Genomic DNA, 11,021 nt, shown 5'->3' with positions numbered 1-11,021 from the left:
AGTGGAAATCAAGAGTGACTCGTCGCATATCAGTGCAGAAATCGCTAGTCAAGAAGTTGATTAAAAGTTACAAACCTATTAGAAATACAAACACTCCTATCGAAATGAAGATTGAACTAACAGATGAGTTGCCAGTAGTTTATCAGCATCCAAGGCATCTAGCAGAGTCTGATCAGAAAATTGTTGATAGTACGGTACAAGAATGGTTGGAGGAGAAGATAATAAGGCCAAGTTTTTCCGAATATGCTTCGCCTGTTGTACTTGTAACAAAGAAGAATGGGAAAAAGCGTCTGTGCTGTGATAACAGAAATTCCTATGCCACAGATGGATACCGTATTAGAAAATCTTCAAGGTGCGTTAGTTTATACTACTCTAGATCTAACCAACGGTTTTTTTTAAGTTCCTGTTGAGGGTTAATCTCAGAAGTACACAGCATTCGTAAATCAGAATGGTCAGTATGAATTCCTATACGTACCATTCGGAATTTCCAACTATCCAGCAGATTTTACAAGATTTATAATGGCAGTTATGAGAGAATCAGTGAAGAATGGAGATGCAGTGGTGTATATGTAATATAATTATACCAAGCGTTAGCGTGAATGGTGGCCTATTAAACTAAACAGGGTGTTGAAGACAGCTGCGGAAAGTGGGTTAAGGATAAATGTTAAGGAGAAATGTCAGATACTGCTATACAGTTGAAAATGGAAGTATTAAGCCAAGTAATGAGAAGACTGATGCCGTAGATTTTTTGAAGGATACGCAGTAACAGCTAAGCCCTTGACGGACATTTTGCGAAAAGACAAGTTTGAATTTAAAGAATTGCAAATGGTAACGTTTGAACAATTGAAGTTAGCAATGATCAAAGGTCCCGTTTTGAAGTTATACAATCCTAAGCTAGAGACTGAGATTCACACTGACGCCTAGAAACATGGACTCGAAGCTGCGCTTTTACAGAAAGATTCAGAAGATGGTTTATTTCATCCGGTACAATATATGAGTCGGAAAACTAAACCTTGCGAAGAGAAGTACTATTCATATGAACTTGAAGTTTTAGCGGTTAGTGGAGAATTAATAAAGTGGCGTGTATGTGTCAGTGTTGAGGTTTAAAATTGTACCTACAAGATTTCGATGATTAGATTGAACATCGTTCAGGTTCAAAGATGCGGCATGTGAATGCCTTGAGCCGCTTATCTTTTTTTCTGCTAACTGACACCATAACTCATAGACATGCCGATAAGCAAATGAGATCAGCCATTGATGACATATCACATTGATCACGTTGGCCCGATGGAAGTCACAACAAAGCGTTACAATCATATACTTGTTATTGTTGATGGGTTTTCTATGTTTGTATGGTTGTACCGGACTCGTGGAACTGGAGTCGATGAAGTACTTAGTTGTCTTGAGAAGCAGCCCATAATTTTTGGTAACCCGGTGAGAACAGTTTCTGACAGGGGAGCACCATTCACATCCAATGCATTTAAGTAATATTGTAACAGACAGAATATACATCATTTACAGACAGGAACACGTGTACCCGGTGGCAACGGCCAAGTAGAAAGGATGCATAAAATAATAGTTCCAATGATTTTGAAGTTAAGCCAAGAGAATACGGGGAAACTGGTATAAGTATGTAGATCGTGTGCAACAACGTGTTAATAATACTGCCCAAAGAAGTACAAAAGTTACACCTTTTAAGATTTTGACAGGAATAGAGATGCATAGTTCTGATGCGTAGAAGAATTTGACTGTGGTCGTGAAGAGATTAGAACGGAGGCTCGAAAGAATATCGATGAAATACAGCAGGAAATGAAAAGGTCGTTCGACAAAAACAGGAAATGGGAAAGAAAATATAATTTAAACGAGTATGTGGCGATTAAACGTACACAGTATGGGACAGGTCTAAACTTGAGGGGTAAATACTTAGGACCATATAAAGTCACGAAGGTGAATAGGCACGGTCGATACGACGTTGAGAAAGTTGGCGATGGTGAAGGACCTTGTAAAACCTCAACAGTGGCTGAGTTCATGAAGCCTTGGCTAGGATCATTCGGATCGAATGACTTGTCAGGACAGCAGATTGCAGGAAATGAAGTGTCAGGCGGGCATAATCATGGCAATCGGGCAGTGGCTAGTGAGCGAAACAGAACGACACGCAGCGGCCGTACCTTTCTGGTCGACTCACTCATGTGCAAATAAAGAAAAGCGTTGATTCAAAAAGCACTCGCAATCGTACTCTCGCCTCGATCACATCGCGCACGCAATTTATCGCTAAGTCCATTATAATAATAAATATTTGTATTCTTAACACAAAGAAACATTGTTAATAAATAAGACTAAATAAAGAAATTACATTCTTAAATAATATCGAAATAAATAATAATGCCACATTCATACCAAACTTTGCACATATTGCAAAACCTTTAACTCTTAGATTAAAGAAAGCAGCTTAAATTAACATTAACGTCCCACATTATATTTCATCCTTTATAAAATTAAAATGTTTCCTTATGAACGATCCCATACATACATATCTCGATTTCCAAAAACCATTTTTTCTAACCTCAGGTGCTAGCAGGTGCGTTCAACTCACAGGTCCATAGACCTATTTCTTATTCTTGTAGAACACCTAACGAACATGAACTTAATTATTCATCCATAGAAAAGGAACTACTATCTATCGTATGGGCAACCAAATATTTTAGGCCCTACCTCTTTGGTAGACATTTTGAAATCTTAAGTGATCATAAACCCCTTGTCTGGTTGAACAATATCAACGAAACAAGTATGAAATTACAGAGATGAAAGATAAAATTGAAAGATTATAAAATAAAATACTTACCAGGAAAGGAAAATTATGTGGCAGACTCCATTTCCAGAATAAAAATAGATGAAAATCTTTTAGGTGAAGAAACAATTAGTTCTAGAGCTACAGTAAATAGTGCTCGAGAAGATAATGAAAACCTAATAGCCTTTTCAGAAAAACCTCTGAATTTCTACAACTGTCAAATAGAATTCACTAAATGCAACGAAAATAAAATCAAAGTTACTCACTATTGTCACAAAACTAAGATAGAACTATAATATATGTAGAAATGACCATTCAGTTCGCTTAAAGAATTATCAAAGAATATTTATGCTCAAAAAAAAAAACTTTACATTGAAAACGACTTATTTTTAGATGTTCTAACACTCCAAGAAGCCTATATTTAAATAATTAGTCCAGATAGCCAAACAAAAACTTTAAGAATCACTTACAAATTAAATGACAATCCCAATTAATCAGAATTCAAAGAAATTATTATAAAAAAACAACAAATCACTACTTCATCCAGGTATCACAGAAACCCAAAACTGGTTTAAAGAGAAATACTGTTATCCAGACTATCAAAAACAAAAGCAAAAACCTTTGAAACCACCCCAGAGATAATTAACGCTAGAGAAAAATACGTGATGGATTTCTATTTAATCGACAACCAACCATTTTATAGATAGATACAGATATTTACTCAAAATACACGACTTTAGTTGAAGTTAAAAGTCGAGATTGGCTTGTGATGAACAATAAACCACTGTGTTTAATATCTCATAAGAACTTAACTTTATTTTTACTTCAATTTTGTTGAACTGTGTCTGCCACTGCTAGAACACGTCTTGATCGTTCGTTTGCTTGCTTATTACTAAATTTTCAATTCTTACGCAACTACGCAGGTCATATAGGTTTATAAAGAGTGACAGAGACAGAGCATACCAGACTGGCGCCAGTATATTCTAGAAACTTAAGAGAAAATACAAAAACAAAAGCATTGTGAGATGTGCAAGATCATTCATGAGTCTCTGCCTTGCTGCGTATAGCAATGTACGTTAAATGACAATTGGTTCCTCAACAGCTTGAAACAAAAAGGGCAATCACAAAAATCTTTAACGATATAGGTAAACCCTTAGAAATCAAAGCAGATAAGGACTCAGCTTTTATTTGTATAGCACTTCAAAATTGGCAACAATCGGAAAACGTTAATATAAGTATAACATCGAGCAAAAATGGCGTTTCAGATGTGGAAGGATTCCACAAAACCGTAAACGAAAAACTAAGAATTATTAACGTAGAATCTAGTATAAAAGACAAACAAACTAAATTTGAAACTATCCTTTACACATATAACCATAAAACTAAACATGTAACGACAAACACAACACCAGCGGATATCTTTATTTACGTAGGTACACCTCTAATAAAGTAAGCTAATAAAGTAAAACAAATTAGGCATATGTACAGCACATAAATATCTTTTCGGCACTTTAGATCGAAGCGATAAAGAAGAGCTTGAACAAAAAATTGATAGTTTATCAGCAATCAGCGCCCAATGTAATGTGCCTAATCATATCATTGAAGCAGGTACAAAATAAATAACCTTATTCTTCAACAAGATGAAGCAAAAAAATTAAGTAAGTAAGTCGTTTCGCCGACTTTGGTATACCATACAACAGGTAAAACAAATAATTTCCAAAACCAAATGTATGTCTATTAAATTGTTTTAACATGCCTCGTACCATATGCTATCTCGTTCACTTTACAAACACACGGGCACTCTAGCGCCGCCACTAGCCAACGGCCAATTCTGCCCTTATCGATCGCGTAGCAAAATACGTTCATACGGAAGTGGGCAACATATTAAAATATGTATATTTTGAGCGCATACTAAGCCAATGTACATACTAAATTTGGTGACTTTAGCCTTGTTAGCTTTCGAGAAAATCAGTTTTGTTTAATTTGCGTGGGCGGAAATGGGCGTGGCAAAATTTTTAAACAATTAATATCTGCGCGTCTATTAGGCTAGCTTACATACCAAATTTAATGTCGGTAGCTTGAATAGATTTTGAGAAAATCAGTTTTTTGTAAATTCCCGGGGCAGAAGGGGGCGTGGCAAAAAGTTGGAACAATTATTTTCTGCGCGCTAACTAAACGAGTATATAAACCAAATTTGATGTCTCTATCTTCTATACTTTTTAAGAAAAACAGTTTTATGTAAATTCTGGTGGCGTAAGGGGCCGTGGCCAAAATTCCAATTACCTCTATATACTTACATACCACACGAGTCTACATACCAAATTTGGTGGTTATAGCACTTATAGTCTCCGAGATCTGCGTGTTCATACAGATCGACTCGGTTGTTGATCCTGATCAAGAATATATATACTTTGTGGGGTCAGAGATGCTTACTTCTGCCTGTTACATACATTTTGGCGACTTTAATATACCATTTCACCCCATGGGTGTATGGTATAAAAATAAGTCTGCTAATGTTCAACTTAGAGCATTTTACATAATACATAGAACACATACAACTAGGAATGCAGTTGACAAGATTATGAATATTTAATTCAAAACTTTTAAAGCATCAAGAAATATTAAACATAAATAAAGAAAAACTTTTAAACATAAAAACATCTACTTGGCTAAAATTAGACACGAATGAAATATTCATAATTTCCCATATACCTAGAAATCAGATATAGAACATCTATAACATCATTATTCAAAATTATATCCTATCCAAATGAATACCTTGACAGAAAATATTCGCTTAATAGGCAAAATCAATAAACTTTATAAAAATTTCCAAGTATGAGATCGTTTAGAAGGCGAAAGCAATAAGCCAATCAAATTCAAGATCCCTTGATATCCCATCTAATGCTCCCACTACTAACATGAAAAGCTCTCTAACCGAACCTTAAACATATTTGTATGAATAATCATAAGTTAGTTCTTAAGATTTGTATTTAGGTTAAGCGACTTCAACAATTAATCGATTGATACAATCCAAGTCCTGACTGGTACCTAAAAAAAAAAAATCGTATGAGTTTTTATGATTATTAATTTTAGTATATAATAACTGAACCGTTAATTGACTTGATTTTCGAGAAAAAAGAAAGCGCTCGCTTTCAACGGTAATTTTGGACTATTAATTCTTCAAGTTTCTTTTAACTAACGAGGCGGAGCGGGTTACCAACCCAACACCCTGGTCACTAAATTGGGGAACGAGACCCAGGAAAGAAGACGTGGCATCGACTCTTTCCTGTTCCCATAATTTATATTTGATGATCATACATACATAAAACATACATACATAAAACATACATACATATGATACATAAAACATACATACATAAAACATACATACATAAAACATACATACACAAAACATACATACACACATGCATTAATTCGATTGTAACACAAAGATAGACAAAAGGTAGAGAACCAAAAAACATTATTAGTAAAAAGACACTTCTGTTTTAACATCTGAATCGAACAGACGTTTGAGTTACTCGGGGAAAAACTAAATACATACACTTCTCACACACCCTCGTTCAAACCATCTAGCTCCCGGTGGTAATTGGCGCAGCTGGGTCAGGAATGAACCTACTTATGTTCACATTAAGAACTATGTCTTAAGTGCATTGGTAATTGGAACGGATTCAATTGTTGATAATCGTTTACATGGCAAAACCAATCACACAACACAAAAAGAAAAAAAAAAACCAGAGGGCCGGGGCTAACTTCGACTGCGTCAAAGTTTGTATACCCTTGCAACATTTTTGGTAACTCTTTCCTTACCTATAGACATCAAAAGTGGAAAAACGTTTAAGCTAAAAAGGCTAATGTTTGCGAAAGAACGGCCTACATAGGAAATAACGGAGTTATTGTCACTGTTTTCCACCGATCGTTCTTATGGGAGCTATATGATATAGTCACCTGATCTTTATCAAATTCGGCACAGGCATTAACAGATATATTAAACCAAAAAATGTTTAATTGGAAAGCAATCGGGTTAAAAGTAACGAAGTTATTGACAAAAGTCACTGTTTTCGAAAGATCGTTCCTATGGGAGCTATATGATATAGTCACCCGATTTTGATCAAATTTGGCATAGTCGTTTATATGTGTAATTACCTTTGTTACATAGGGATCATCAAATTCTTTGGCCCAACGTTTAATGAAGCCAAGAAGGCTGCATGCTCTATTGACAATAGAAGAAATATGAACATTAAATGAAAGTTTTGGGTCAAACATCACGCCTAAGTCTTTGAACGATGGTACACAATCTAACAGAACAGACTTAACAGAGTAATGAGCTAGGAACGGAGACAAACGACTGAAAGTCATAAAAGAACACTTAGAGGCATTAAGGTGTAATTTATTAACGTGGCACCAATCACAGAACGCATCGAGATCTGATTGCAAGTACTGTTGGAAAGAAGGATCATTATAGGAATAACAAATCTTGACGTCATCCGCAAACATGAGCACGCGTGAATGCGCCAAATCCAAAGGCAAATCATTTATAAACAGTGTAAATAACAGGGGGCCCAGATGACTGCCTTGGGGTACACCTGACGTAACTCGAACAGTTTTAGATATCGAGGAACGAAAGGACACTTTTTGGGTTCTGCCAATAAGATACGACTTTAACCAAGCCAACAGTTTTGGGGAAAAACCCATTATGTTAAGTTTCGCGAGAAGCATAGAATGATCAACCGTATCGAAAGCATTACTAAAGTCAGTATAAATAACATCAGTTTGACACTTTTTACGGAAGCCATGGTGTACAAGGGTAGTCAATTCTAAAAGGTTAGTAAGCGACGAACGACCTTTCATGAATCCATGCTGACAAGGAGAAATAGTGGATCTGGATAGGTGTTGACGGGAAGACGTAATAATTTTCTCAAACAGCTTTGGTATTGCCGAAAGTTTGGCAATGCCACGGTAGTTAGAAACATCCGATTTGCTACCCTTTTTAAAAAGCGGAATAATAAAAGACTCCTTCCAAATATCGGGAAAGGTACAAGACTCACTCGATATAAAAAATAACCGAGATAAAGGCTTTGATAGGGAATTCGAACACATTTTAAGGATGCAACTAGGTATATTATCAGGACCGGGAACGAAGGAAGACGTCATAGATGACAAGCTAGAGATAATACAGTCTTCAGTAATACTAGGAAAAAACATACAATTTAAATGTGGGATTGAAAAGGGATGGGGTGTGGGTTCCGAAACAGTAGTAGAATAAGTCGACTGAAAGAATTTAGCAAACAGATCTGCAATATCTGAATCATTATTAGCAGTCTGGTCATTAAGTCTGAAGGTGGAGGGTAGTACATTAGAGCGTCTTTTGGAATTAACAAAGTTGTAAAATCTTTTGGGGTTCTTATAAAATTCAACCTTACAGCGAACGATATATGTAATTATTGTAGCATTGAGTGTTTAAAAGACAAAATTGAGATTTGGCTATACAGTAATTTGCATAGTCAAGACGCGAACCAGTTTTTTTAAATCTTTTAAAATATCTCGATTTAATGTTACGGAGATCAGAGAGCCTACGTGTGAACCAGACTGGTGCGCTGGAGACGGTAGACACATTCACATAAGGAACGCATTTATCAATTAGAGAATTAAGAGCAGAGTAGAAAAACTTCACTGCACGATCTATATCGCAGCACTCAAATAGAAATGACCAATCAAAAGAGAAAATAAGGCTATTAAGAAGATTGAAATTTGTTTTACGAAAACATCTACGACGAGAATTTGCGATGTTATTAAATGAATTAGTAACGGAATTTTAAGAAATAGTAACTTCAATGGTAGGGTGATAAGGATCTTCAGGTTTCACTAGGGGCTGTGTTCGGGATACAGCACTAACAGTGGGATCAGAAACAAAAACAAGATCAAGGATTCTTTTAGAAGAGTTAAGGAAAGAATTCAACTGATATAGCGGACATTCAAGTAGGCTATCAAGAAAAACATATTGAGATGAAGGAATTAAGAAGGATAGATTATCATCAACAAGCCAAGAAATATTAGGCAAGTTGAAATCACCTAAAGCTATAAGGAAATCGCGATCTTTAAGACGATTAAAAATAGTTTGCAAAGCATCAGCATGATGCATATAGGTCGTTATATCAGAAGCTGGAGGAATATATGAACAAAAAATATATAAGCTAATGTTGGAACATGTAATTTTGACGCAAATAAACTCAACACCTAAGGGCAGATCAATCGGCACAACAAAAAACAAATTAGGAAGGTGGACAGGCAGGACAGGGTGAACGGACGGGAGCGCTTATTGGGCGCAAACTCGTGTACAACTAGGCCCTCTGGCCAGAAATTAGTGTCTCATTGGGTACTGTAATTTTAAAAGAGGAGATTTCGAGGCCTAGAAAACTTAAACTTTTGAATTAAAACTTTAGCAGGGCATATATTTACAGACAGGAACACGTGTACCCGGTGGCAACGGCCAAGTAGAAAGGATGCATAAAATAATAGTTCCAATGATTTTAAAGTTAAGCCAAGAGAATACGGGGAAACTGGTATAAGTATGTAGATCGTGTGCAACAACGTGTTAATAATACTGCCCAAAGAAGTACAAAAGTTACACCTTTTAGGATTTTGACAGGAATAGAGATGCATAGTTCTGATGCGTAGAAGAATTTGACTGTGGTCGTGAAGAGATTAGAGCGGAGGCTCGAAAGAATATCGATGAAATACAGCAGGAAATGAAAAGGTCGTTCGACAAAAACAGGAAGTGGGAAAGAAAATATAATTTAAACGAGTATGTGGCGATTAAACGTACACAGTATGGGACAGGTCTAAAGTTGAGGGGTAAATACTTAGGACCATATAAAGTCACGAAGGTGAATAGGCACGGTCGATACGACGTTGAGAAAGTTGGCGATGGTGAAGGACCTTGTAAAACCTCAACAGTGGCTGAGTTCATGAAGCCTTGGCTAGGATCATTCGGGTCGAATGACTTGTCAGGACAGCAGATTGCAGGAAATGAAGTGTCAGGCGGGCATAATCATGGCAATCGGGCAGTGGCTAGTGAGCGAAACAGAACGTTACGAAACAGAAAAGCGTTGATTCAAAAAGCACTCGCAATCGTACTCTCGCCTCGATCACATCGCGCACGCAATTTATCGCTAAGTCCATTATAATAATAAATATTTGTATTCTTAACACAAAGAAACATTGTTAATAAATAAGACTAAATAAAGAAATTACATTCTTAAATAATATCGAAATAAATAATAATGCCACATTCATACCAAACTTTGCACATATTGCAAAACCTTTAACTCTTAGATTAAAGAAAGCAGCTAAAATTAACATTAGCGTCCCACATTATATTTCATCCTTTATAAAATTAAAATGTCTCCTTATGAACGATCCCATACATACATATCTCGATTTCCAAAAACCATTTTTTCTAACCTCAGGTGCTAGCAGGTGCGTTCAACTCACAGGTCCATAGACCTATTTCTTATTCTTGTAGAACACCTAACGAACATGAACTTAATTATTCATCCATAGAAAAGGAACTACTATCTATCGTATGGGCAACCAAATATTTTAGGCCCTACCTCTTTGGTAGACATTTTGAAATCTTAAGTGATCATAAACCCCTTGTCTGGTTGAACAATATCAACGAAACAAGTATGAAATTACAGAGATGAAAGATAAAATTGAAAGATTTTAAAATAAAATACTTACCAGGAAAGGAAAATTATGTGGCAGACTCCATTTCCAGAATAAAAATAGATGAAAATCTTTTAGGTGAAGAAACAATTAGTTCTAGAGCTACAGTAAATAGTGCTCGAGAAGATAATGAAAACCTAATAGCCTTTCAGAAAAACCTCTGAATTTCTACAACTGTCAAATAGAATTCACTAAATGCAACGAAAATAAAATCAAAGTTACTCACTATTGTCACAAAACTAAGATAGAACTATAATATATGTAGAAATGACCATTCAGTTCGCTTAAAGAATTATCAAAGAATATTTATGCTCAAAAAAAAAAACTTTACATTGAAAACGACTTATTTTTAGATGTTCTAACACTCCAAGAAGCCTATATTCAAATAATTAGTCCAGATAGCCAAACAAAAACTTTAAGAATCACTTACAAATTAAATGACAATCCCAATTAATCAGAATTCAAAGAAATTATTATAAAAAAA

The sequence above is a fragment of the Drosophila willistoni genome, unplaced genomic scaffold (genome assembly GCF_018902025.1).
Source record: "Drosophila willistoni isolate 14030-0811.24 unplaced genomic scaffold, UCI_dwil_1.1 Seg78.1, whole genome shotgun sequence".
Classification (NCBI taxonomy): domain Eukaryota; kingdom Metazoa; phylum Arthropoda; class Insecta; order Diptera; family Drosophilidae; genus Drosophila; species Drosophila willistoni.
The sequence above is the reverse complement of the archived record's forward strand: the minus strand, read 5'-3'. Positions refer to the sequence as shown.